Genomic DNA, 12,004 nt, shown 5'->3' with positions numbered 1-12,004 from the left:
ACAAAATTATCACAGAAAATTCCCCCTGTACCCTTCACCCAGCTTTCCCCAATAATAACAACTTACATAATGACAACATACTATCAAAACCGGAAAACTGATATCCATCCAATACTATTAACTTAACTACAGACCTTATTTAGATTTCACCAATTCTTTCTTTTTTTCTTTCTTTTAAGTAGGCTCCACACCCAGGGTAGAGCCCAACGCGGGGTTTGAACTCATGACACTGTGATCAAGACATGAGCTGAGATCAAGAGTCAGACGCTTAACTGAATGAGCCACCCAGGCAACCCCTAGATTTCACCAGTTCTTAAACACACACATTTCTTGGGGGGGGAAGTGTATAGTTTCTATGACATTTTATCACATGTAGAGATTCGTACAATCCCCAACACAATCAGGATACAGAATTGTTCTGCCAACCGCAAAGAAAGTGTCCTGTGTGCTACCTCTCCTAAGTCTGGCAACCACACATATGTTCTCCATCAGAGTAATTTTGTCACTTGAAAAATTTTATGTTCCATTTACTTTTCGTTCTCTCAAGTTGCAAAAAAAAAAATATTTTGCAACTCTGAGAATGACATGATTTGATATAATTAGCCAACTGGTGAAAAGGACTGGTCTGCATGGCACCCTAACGATTTCAAAGACTTGCTACTCTCCTTGGCCCTGGAAAGGATGGGTGGGCACAGATACGGTTTCAATCACATAACTACACAAGTGTAGACGCACAGTAACTCACAAGTAAACAAGATTTAAAGAACAGATGGCCCCATTCACTGAATGAGAAGGGATTACAATCATAACACCTTTACGCCCACAAACAAGACAGTAAGTTTTGATATACACAACATGAGATGTCTGGTGCAGAGTGTGTTATAAATCACCAAGTGCACACTCAGTTGACATGTCCTATGTAGGGGAAGGATTCTGTCTCACACATCGCTATACCTGCCTTAGTACCTAAAAGAGTGCCTGGCAGATAGTCTTATATGAATATTTTTGGGATGGATAGATGGTTTTCCTCTGATGGTATTTAGTTTTACCATTATTTAAATACCACTGTTACCAGTGGTGTTTCCATATTAATTATATTATTGAATTTGAAACTGCTTGTTGACAAGAAATATTCCATTAATTCGCCAAGATCGATGCATCATTAAAAATAGTAGAGCTAAGAGACTTCAACAAGGAAATAAAAGAACTGCTTTTTTGGAGGCATATCAATGGTTTGAGACAAAAAAGGATCATCTTGGAAATTCCTAATGCAAAGCAACTAAGTAATTAGTATTCTAGTGGCCTTACCCACAACACATCAATGATTCTCTAGCGGGCAATTAGCTCTCTACTGACTGATAGAAACCAGCCTCATATCTTCAATTATTATAAAAATGGCCAGAGGATGAAGACAGGAAGGCTGAGACAATACTGGTGTGGGGGACAGGAAGAAAAATGGACGGGATCCAGAATTTTAGTCAGTATCTTGGCATGGCCTTGGAGGTATCTGATGGGGTTAACAAGCCATGTTTTGGAAGCTGGTTTATATCTCATTCTACAGATAAACCAGCTCATCACACTATAAATGCAAAATCAGTTGGCTAGTCAGTAGAGATGGAGTTTTCTGATTTACCAACCACATGACTTGAAAAACTTGAATATACATTCTGAAACCCACAAGACCATCATTTATTTAACTACCGTCTATAAAAATCAATTCAGAGAAATCAGAGAACTTCTAATTTACATTGGCAAGCTGGCTCAGAAATATGCTACCCAATAAACTATTTCTACTCACTTAATACAATTCACAGAGGTCAAATGGAGAGTGGCTAATTCTTGTACATAAGGTACTGTCATGTCCCCGCAGTAAAGAGAAATCATGGCTTTCTGATTCTCAAAGTACTAAACGGGCTACTCGTTGCCACTCCACTTTTAAACACAAATGTGTATTTGCACAGGAGAATTTAAAGTATCATCACATGAAGTGGGAAATTACACACTGCACATGATGGGGCAAAGACAGAATCAGGGTACTGATTCCGCAACCAAAAAAGGCACGTAAAAGAACTTACTGACTGCCCTAAAAATATTGCCCACGGGGTGTCTCTGTGAACCAAGGGCACTACTAAAACACTAGCTGAGTATCTAAAGCATTCATACTTGCAAGAGTACTTTTCCTTCTTTATCTTTCTTTTGCTCCTTTTCTCTTTTTTTATAAAGGTTTATTTATTTTTGAGAGAGGACCCGCGAGCTGGGGGGAGAGGCATAGAGAGAGGGTGGGGGACAGAGGATCCAAGGCAGGCTCTGTGCTGACAGCAGCGAGAGCTCAACGCGGGGGCTTGAACGCATGAACCCGAGATCATGACCTGAGCCGAAGTCGGACGCTCAACCGACTGAGCCACCCAGGCGCCCCTCTTTTGCTCCTTTTCACTATCAGTATAGTTCACAGAAAGTAACAACCACCTCATAACAAACTTAGACTGAGCACTTACTTGCTGCTTGCCACACTGGGTTCCGTCAGTTCACTGCCCAGGTGGCAAGAGCAAGGAAATAACTACTGAAGATGCTCCATACATTTCTGACTAAATGAACTGCACTTCTCGCTTGACATTCTTTTGGCTTTGCCTCCGTTGGGTGGTGGAGAAGGACTGAAGATGCATTGTGGACAGTGAAACAGGCAAAATATGTATGCAACCAAGACCCGCAGTTTCCAGGGCGCCTGGATGGCTCAGTCCGTTAAATGTCTGACTTTTTTTTTCTATTTTTTTATTAAAAAATTTTTTTAATGTTTATTTCTGAGACAGAGAGAGACAGAGCATGAGTGGGGGAGGGGCAGAGAGAGAGGGAGACACAGGATCGGAAACAGGCTCCAGGCTCTGAGCTGTCAGCACAGAGCCCAACGCGGGGCTCGAACTCACAGCCTGTGAGATCATGACCTGAGCCGAAGCTGGACACTTAACCGACTGAGCCACCCAGGCGCCCCCAAATGTCCGACTCTTGATTTCAGCTCAGGTCATGATCTCTCTTGGGATTCTCTGTCTCCCTCTCTCTGTGTGCCTCCCCTGCTCTCTCTCTCAAAATAAATAAACATAAAAAAAAAAAAAAAAAGACCTGCAGTTTTCACTGCCAGGAGTGGGCCAATGAGGAGAGCTTGCTCCTGTGTAAGCCCCACCCATGTGCCCCCTTGGCTCTGGGCTCACAGCACTTTCTGCATTTCACGTCTGCTTAGGGGAAAAAGCCACTCTGTTCCTTTAGAAATGGGGTTACAGAGCAGAAGGGACCAGCACATCCTCATGTGTTGATTCTTGACACATTGTGAGGGAAGGTAATAGAAGAGTCTCTGAACTGAACTGTGCTTTACATTGAAGCATCTCATATTCTGAAGAAACACTTGGGTGGAATATGCCGGTTGGGCCGGGGGCGCGCGGGGCGCGGGGGAAGAGGTTCATGGTGGATTATTCCATTCATTTAACCTTTTACAAAGAAACACTGAGGTCTGAACAAATTTATATTGCAGAGTAAATTCAGAAAGTTAATTATAGCTGTAATTTGTTTTGTAGGAATGATTCTGAGCGGCTGCTGAGGTCATTCTCAGGGTGTTGCTATGGTAACAGGCACAAGGTACATTTCCAAGGCAATGTATGTGTAACAAGTGGCTGGCAGGAGCTCTCTCCTGATGTCAGGGAGACAGATCTCCCATGGTATACATGGGACTTCTTTAACTGTCTAGGAGACAAGACATATGCAAGAGTGCTAGAACATGGGAGGTTTAGTTGATAAAACTCACCTTACTCCCATCCATCCATCCAATAACTTGTCATCGCTTTGAGATATTTCTAATTGATAACTTGGTAAGTGATTAAAAAAAAAAAAGTCCTCACTATTTTTCCACGCGTGTTTGTCCCGTCAGGGTTCTCACACTCAGTGCAATCAGGGACCGTGACTACCTTTGTTCGTGTCTGGTCACCAACACTTGGTCGAAGGACTAGACACAGCAGCAGGTGCTCAACAGGTGACAAACTGAAACAATTTGGTGGAAAATGCTGTAGTGGTTAGAACAGCAAGTTACACCTTTTAGGAGAAAACACAGGAGTAAGGGGGTTGTTAGCTACCTATGTAATTACCTGGCTGGGATATTACTCGCCTGCATTACGTAAGAACTAAATTTTGAATTTAAATGCCTCTGACGAATGTAGAGACAAGACAGAAAGGAAAGGCATCATCTATTTAATTTCATTTAGCAGCTGTACTTCCTGCTCCTCTCTAGGTCCTGGCCAGAGAATGATATAATTTGTATATCTGCTTTATGCTTGTCAATATCAAGCTTTCAGGCCTTGGAATTCCCTCTAACCCTGGGCAAATGGAAGGAGTGGTCCTTTACAGACAGAAAATTCTCACACACTCTCCTTAATGGAAGAAACGGGTTTCTGATGGTTTTCAGTGAAAAACAAGGCAATAAGAAAACTCATGTAGTAAAATTTCAATAGTTTCTTTCCTACCATGAGAAAAATGCAGGGTCATCTAGAAATCACTGATACCTTTTGACCACGACATTCTCATAGGTGCTAAGGCCAGGAGATTTCCAGGACATAATCCCTGCCTTCAAGAAGTTTACCGACTTGTGTCAAGAAAAGGGTTATACAAAGAGGCAAAATGGTGAAGTTTGTTAGGGATAGAATGAACATTCACATATTTTGGACAGAGTCATTTTCTGGGAACTTGTTTGAACTGTCTCTAATCCTTGGTGATTATCCACAAAGCACCCTTCTGTAGTATGAGTGATTTGATTAAGGAAATCATGCCCATTAGTTTATTATCACACCTTGTAGCTGCTAAATTCTTTATATATTTAACTTCAGGGTCACCTCTGGCTACAAAAAAAATAAGAAATTCAGAAATAGGATGTAATTACTTTAAATGATTAAACATATAGGAGAAAAGCTTAACTGTCCCTAAAATAAAAGCTCCAATCAAAATAATTATGGCATTTTCTCTCTTGAATGTTTTTTTTTAAAAAAATGCCAATTATTCCTTTTTTTTGACAATAGGTTGTCAATAACAGTTTTGAGTTCACCTTCCCATTTAATTTATGCTCCAATCTGACATGTAATGAGAGCCTGTTTTTGACAGAAACATCTTTTTAAAATCGAAGAGAAAAAACCCCACCACCTATGACTGGAAGGGTAATTGAAAAGAAATTAGAAATTAAGTGGCTTTTTTTAAAGGCAAGAAACATGAATAAAATTCAGAGATGACTCAGCAGGTAAACTATATCACATTACAGCTGTGGTTAAAAAAAAAAATGTAGTAAGTTACAGGCATACAACCCTCAGCAATTACACCAAAAGGGGGAATACCTGTGGGTGGTAAGTGAAAAAAGAAATCTCTGACATTTGGTATAAATCCAACCAAACATAGTAAGATAGATGAATAGCTCCTCGGAGTAGTTAACCTGCTATGGGCTGGTGCTGCGCATATGTGCCCGCATCCTTCAATTCCCGTGGAAGGGCCTGCTCTCAACAGGCTGCATTTATGACAGATTTGCAGCTCAAGTCAGACATTAAAAGGAAGTTCTGGCACAGAAAATGGCTCTGGGTAGAATTTCACATTTTTAATTATTGAAAAGAAGGTTAGAAAAACTAGGTCGGCTTCATCAAAAAACCTAAGAAGGCCTCATTGTAAGAGGAACAGTCTGAGGGGAGTTCAAAGCTAGATCACGCCAGGAGATCTTCTTTGACACTGTCCAAAGCAGCTGAAGCTAAGGAGAAAACCAGGAACACGTGATTCCCGTACAGGCACCATGTGACCACAGGGGCTTGAAGGCAAAAAATAAAAAAGACAGTCAAAGCAAACATTCAAAGAACAACATGGAGGGAAGTAACAGTTCTGCGAAACTGCCAGTCGCTGGGGGCAGTCAAGTACAGGGTCTGGTGCCCAACCTCCTGCATCTGGCAGGTCTTGTTGCAGAAAGGAACCTGCCTGGTCATCTGGTTAGGCTGGTTAGCTGCACAGGATTACTCATTATGCAAACGCTCCCATCCCGTGAAGAGCTCATTTTGTGGGGGGCAAACCAACTTTCCTCCTTCATTTTTAACACCTAGCACACCATGATCAGCGTTCAAGGAAGGGCAGCATGTATCACGGGGACTTGGGTCCTAAGAAGTTATTTGTTTTCAGTACAAAATTACAGATTTAAGACAAAGATCACCCAGTGGTAGCAAGTAGGTGATATCCTTATGGTTTATGAAAACAACTCAAGGGAGAATATTCTGGGGGATAAAAGAGAAGTCTAAGAAATCATGCATTTCAATTATCCTTGGCCAAAGAACTAAACCGACTCAGGAAAGCAGATTTGTAAAAGTAAATTAAGTGTCTCATAAAAAGATCCTATCGCTGCATCTGTTAAATAGTTTCAGGTTCTTAGGAATCTTATATATGGTTAGTTGATACGAATGCTTCAAATAAAGAGCCCATCGATGTCAAATGGAAAATGGGCCAGGCAACTTGTGCGTCTGCTGGGGTCATGGAGATAGATTTTTCAGTCTGTTGCTCAAATAAATCGATCTTATAATTAAAAGCAAAAGCAAGATGAGAAAAGAGAGAAGAAGAGAAAGAGAAAAGGGAAGGAAGAGGCCTTTTTCAATTTGCTGGTCTGGCTTTCTGCTTTGTTAATTTATTTGCCTTTTATGTGGTAACTTTCAAAGCTGCTGACTAATTCTGACAAAATTTTTACGCTTCTAAAACATATCAAGAGGGGCGCCTGGGAGGCTCAGTTAAGCATCGGACTCCTGCTTTTGGCTCAGGTCATGATCTCACCATTCGTGGGATCAAGCCCCACATCAGGCTCTGTGCTGACAGCGCAGAGCCTGCTTGGGATTCTCTCCTTCTACCCGTCTCTCTCAAGATAAATAAATAAATAAATATGAAAAAAAGTAAAACAAAGCAATTCAAGAAGCATCAGAAAACTGCATTTTATCCTTGCCTGCTTGTCCTGAAATGTAACGATAGTGCTTAATTCAGTTAATTTACACACACTTATTGAAAATCCGTTATGTTAAAGCTAATGCACTCTGTGTGTGCCAGAGGGAGGGGGGCTGGCACAGGGAGCTGGTACAAAATACTTAAGATATATATATCCTTTGCCTTGAGGGACAGGAGGCTGCCTGGGAAGCTAAGATAGCACAGATGAATCAATTAAGAAATAATTAAGTGCCAAATTGTGAGCTGCTAACTCTGAAGGCAATAAGGAAGGAGAGATGATTATGAACTGTAGTCACTAGAGAATAGTGTGGAGGAGATGTGGGGGATGAGTTACACTGATCAGACAAAATGAGATTTGGGTAGGCAGAAACGAAGAGAAAAGAAAGATGGGAAGAAATTAGGAAAACCCAGAAGTTACTTACTTTCTTACTATTCAGTCATTCATCCAATTACTTTCTCCGAAAGTCTACACTGAAAGCTAGGTACTGTGCAAACATGGAGTGCCAACCATAAAATTAAAAAAAAAAAAAAAAAAAAAAAGATGTGAGTCCTGTCCTCAAGAAGCTTGTAGTCTGGCAATGGAGATGAATATGCTTTAAATAACTACACTACAAGGCAGGGGCGCCTGGGTGGCTCAGTCGGTTGGGCGTCCGACTTCAGCTCAGGTCAGGACCTCACAGTCCGTGAGTTCGAGCCCTGCGTCGGGCTCTGTGCTGACAGCTCAAAACCTGGAGCCTGCTTCGGATTCTGTGTCTCCCTCTCTCTCTGCTCCTCCCCTGCTCATGCTCTGTCTCTCTCTGTCTCAAAAATAAATAAACATTAAAAAAATTTTAAATAACTAGAGGCTCCAGTGGTTGTAGGCAAGCGTCAGCCATGAGAAAAAACACTACTGATTAAAGTAGGTATCTCAGTGTCACGTCCCCTTAACTTGGTTGGATGTTGGTTCTGTAAGATCAGAACTTTCATTCTGATAAGGATGATCAGGTCTGAGGAGCTGGTCATAGTCAACTAATTGCACTAATTACAGATCAAAATTCAACTCATTACTTTAAATCAAGATGCCATAGTGATAATGCAGCATCAGGGTCATCCAGTCAGAGTTAAAAGACTGCTTGGCAGGCAGGAGTCAAAATAAAGGGACCCAAATGACCTAAAGGGTTACATGGAAAGAGCAAGGTTCCAGAGCTCACTTGTGACTGAAGCTAGAGTTGTCTTCTGCTCAGGTACCTGTTCTATTACAAAAGGCTGTCAATTCTACCCTTGGATCCACTGATGGTTAAACCTATCACACTCTCCTTAACCAGCTGTTCCAGGTACGACAATGGGCAAAAGGCAAGACGTGTAAGACACAATCCTGGCTCTCAGAGTCAAATCAACTCAATGAACATTTCTGGTCATTCATAGCATCTTTGGTACTAGACGCTGTTTACATGGCATTGTAGAGGTACTGACAGGGAATAGGACATAGGGTTCTCCGATGCCCACTTCCTATCAAGTTTTGTTGTGCAAAGCAGCACTTACTGAGTACTGCGGAAGGAATACAAGCCATCTATTCTCTCAGTATTCTGAAATTTAGCTTTGGGTTAATTCAGAGGACAGGGGCCCTAAGGTAAGTTCTATCTAAACGCAAGTGGACGCAGAATACCAGTTGCCTTTAAACATTCAGTCTTCTCTAAGAGATATCTGCCATTTGAGTTGTGGGGGGAGAGGGGGGCAGGCGGTGGTAAAAATCAGACAGTAAATATTCTAGGCTTTGTGGGCCATACAGTCTCTGTTACAACTATTTAACTCTGCCAATGGGCGCAAAACCAGCTATAGGTAATACATAAGCAAATGAGCGTGGTTGTGTTCCAATAAAACTTTATTTATAAAAAAAAAAAAACAGGCAGCAGGCTGAATTTGGCCTGTGGGTTTGCCAATCCCTGTTCAGTAGTAACAACATTCCTGGTTTCAACTGGGGACAGTGCCGTCCAGGGGAGACTGTGGAGAAGAGGCCGAACTACAGAAGCTGAAGATGCTGTGCCAAAGCGTGAGCGGGCAGCAAGCTGACATATGAAGCATGTCACTCGCACCCGCTATGCCCTTCAGGCAGGGTGAATGAATGGCAGACAGGTGCCCTTTCCCTATTACATCGCAGTAATGAAGGTTAGAGTGTAAAGCATACCCAAGTCTTATCTTAGCATCTCTGAAGTGCCAAGGGCTCTAAAAAAGGAATAATAAAGACCCGCATCTTAGAATCATCAGTTCACTGTGGAAGACAAAAATTTTGTTTGTTTTGTTTGTTTTATTCTTGCAAAAGGTTATTAGGAGATACGGCTCATTAGATGACAAAACAGAACAAAAATAGAAGTAAATATGTCACTCAAGTGAAAAAAAATGACATATTATTGTTGGTCTTTTCAAAAAGAGCAAACATATTCAATATCCATGCCCTCTTCTGGGCTCAAGATGGCATTTTTAGTAATTTAACCATGTAGAGAATAATCTTTGTTCATTCCTTTCTCAGGTAAATTTGGGGGTGCCAGGTTTTCACTTGACTGCATAGGATAATGGTTTCTCAGATAAAGGCAGTCTACTGTAATAGATCACAGGATTTCAGAATTTAGAAGGCAATTTAGAGATTATAGATCACACACCAGAGTCTGGAGCAAGTGGCGTTTACTTTGTCAAAACCCCAGAGGTGACGAGTGGCAGAGGGAACTCCATCAAAGACTAGACCTTGACCCAATGTTCTCTCGACAAGACGATAACCTTGTCTGTCTCCAAAAGCCTGCAGTAGGTTTACACTTCCTTTTTATCAGCAGATGAAGAGTAAAGTCAGGATGGCTCCAAGCGTCAAAGGAAACACACCCTAGAGTTAACTATTTTGCTCATCAGTCAGGAACTTTTTAGCAAGGTATCTCTTCAAAAGAACTCAGCCCTAAATCAGGTGGATATACTGAGTCTACCTCTGAAATTCCTATTGCATTTTGAGTTAACATTCAAATTCCTTGCACATTTTTTTTAAATTTTGTTTTATTTTAACGTTTATTTATTTTTGAAACAGAGAGAGACAGAGCATGAACAGGGGAGGGGCAGAGAGAGAGGGAGACACAGAATCTGAAACAGGCTCCAGGCTCTGAGCTGTCAGCACAGAGCCCAACGCGGGGCTCAAACTCACGGATCGCAAGATCATGACCTGAGCCGGAGTCGGACGCTTAACAGACTGAGCCACGCAGGTGCCCCTCCTTACACATTTTTAAATTAAGTTAAAAATTTAGGCATGAGGTTAAAAGTAAGCTCCAACAGTGACTTACACCCAAAAGCCAATTTACATATGTGTTTTGGATTTACAGAAAATTTCAAGAAGGTGTCTGATCTGCTGAGCTCCTTGGAGGGAACTTCAGGAAAGGTGAGATTACGGATTATTTGGTCTCTTGAGGTGAACACAGAGCAGTCTTTGCCAAAAGCCAGCAGTGTGAGGACTTCTCTCACTACGTGCCAATGTGATGGAGATTTAGTACTGTAGGCAGTGAACTCATTTGACCTGATGCCTCAGTATATTAAAAAAAGATGGTTAACCCCAGAAAGAAAAAAAAAAAAAAAAAGAGTAAACCTACAGCCATCTGTTTATTGTGCTCTTTATCTAAGATATTCAAAGCCCTCAGGCTTTTTTTTTTTAATCAATAACAAAAAAGTTAATAAGAAAATTCACAAAACTCTCCAGCATCTTAGAGTGCTATTTATTCTTTTGATCAATAAAATTAGAAGGATATACCAAATGAAAGTCAATTGCAAACTTATCCAAAACTGCTTATCCATCTCCTAGACTTTCCCATTTCCTTGCTCCTGGGCTGCCTGCCCACTGTTTATTATGATCAGTAAGTTGGCTAACCAAAGCAGAAAGAGGGAAGCTCAAATGACTTTGTTGTAGCTTTCTTACTGGCTCTAGTTTAACTCCAATAAAAAGTTAATGGATAGAGTATGGGGGGAAAGGGTTAAGACGTGAGGCTATAATACGAGGCGCCTGGGTGGCCCAGTCGGTAAGTGTCTGACTTTGGCTCAGGTCATGATCTCACAGTTTGTGGGTTTGAGCCCCGCACTGGGCTTTCTGTTGTCAGAGGGCCTGCTTCAGATCCTCGGTCTCCTTCTCTCTCTTCCCCTCTCTCACCTCCCCCCACCCCCGTCTCTCAAAAATAAATAAACACCAAAAAATATTTTAAAAAAAGACTAGAGGCTAAAATAAAGAAATAATAATTCTGAATTATCCGTGACTTAGAACATCTTCCACGGTGTATGAATAATTGACATGTTGTTAAACTGGGTAGACTTTCTGGATGATAATCAAAACCCTGCTGGGTTTATTTTCCAGTAAACTCTACATAATTTTCCTTCTTGACCTCATATGTACGGAACTACCTATAGGCAACATTTATAAAGATTAATGAACAATTCGCATCTTCTATGGTGAGTGATTTCTCTGATCATAGACATTTATCTATTAATCTATCATCTATTCATCTAACTGTAGTCAATTTTCTATCTCTCTCTCAACCATCCATCCTCTGTAAAGCTGTATCTCACAGTGATTAAGATCTGGGGCTTTAGAAGAAGAAAAGTGATTTTGACTCCTACTCCTACTCTTACTAACTGTATGACTTTAACCAAGCTACTCAACCTCTCTGACAACCGGTTTCCTCTACTGTTTGATGGGGATGATAGGATGTATCTACCACTTTAGGTGGCTTTGAGGATAAATGAAATAATGCATGTGGAATCTAACATATAGTAAGAATCTAACTACACACAGTACCGAAGTACACAATCTAACATAGAGTAAGTGTTCAGCAAACAGGAGTTACGATGATAACAGAACTTTCCAGAACTGAGACCTTCAAAAATAGCAGAAGAGAAAGAACAAACAACTTTGAATGCTTTCACGGCTCTGACTTCACAGTTCATCTACAATGGCACCTACATCATGACCGCACCTACATCATGGTCAATGAAATAGTGGAAAATTACCCATCTATTATTTCAT

The 12,004-nt window shown here is 41.1% G+C and overlaps 1 protein-coding gene across 1 annotated transcript in view; it reads right to left on the bottom strand.

Annotated features, from left to right (window-relative positions):
* Positions 1–12,004, bottom strand: part of GNAQ (G protein subunit alpha q) — a 311,423-nt gene that overhangs the window by 84,975 nt on the left and 214,444 nt on the right. The window lies entirely within an intron of this gene.

The sequence above is a fragment of the Acinonyx jubatus genome, chromosome D4 (genome assembly GCF_027475565.1).
Source record: "Acinonyx jubatus isolate Ajub_Pintada_27869175 chromosome D4, VMU_Ajub_asm_v1.0, whole genome shotgun sequence".
Taxonomy (NCBI): domain Eukaryota; kingdom Metazoa; phylum Chordata; class Mammalia; order Carnivora; family Felidae; genus Acinonyx; species Acinonyx jubatus.
This window is presented reverse-complemented; position numbering and strand designations above follow the sequence as displayed.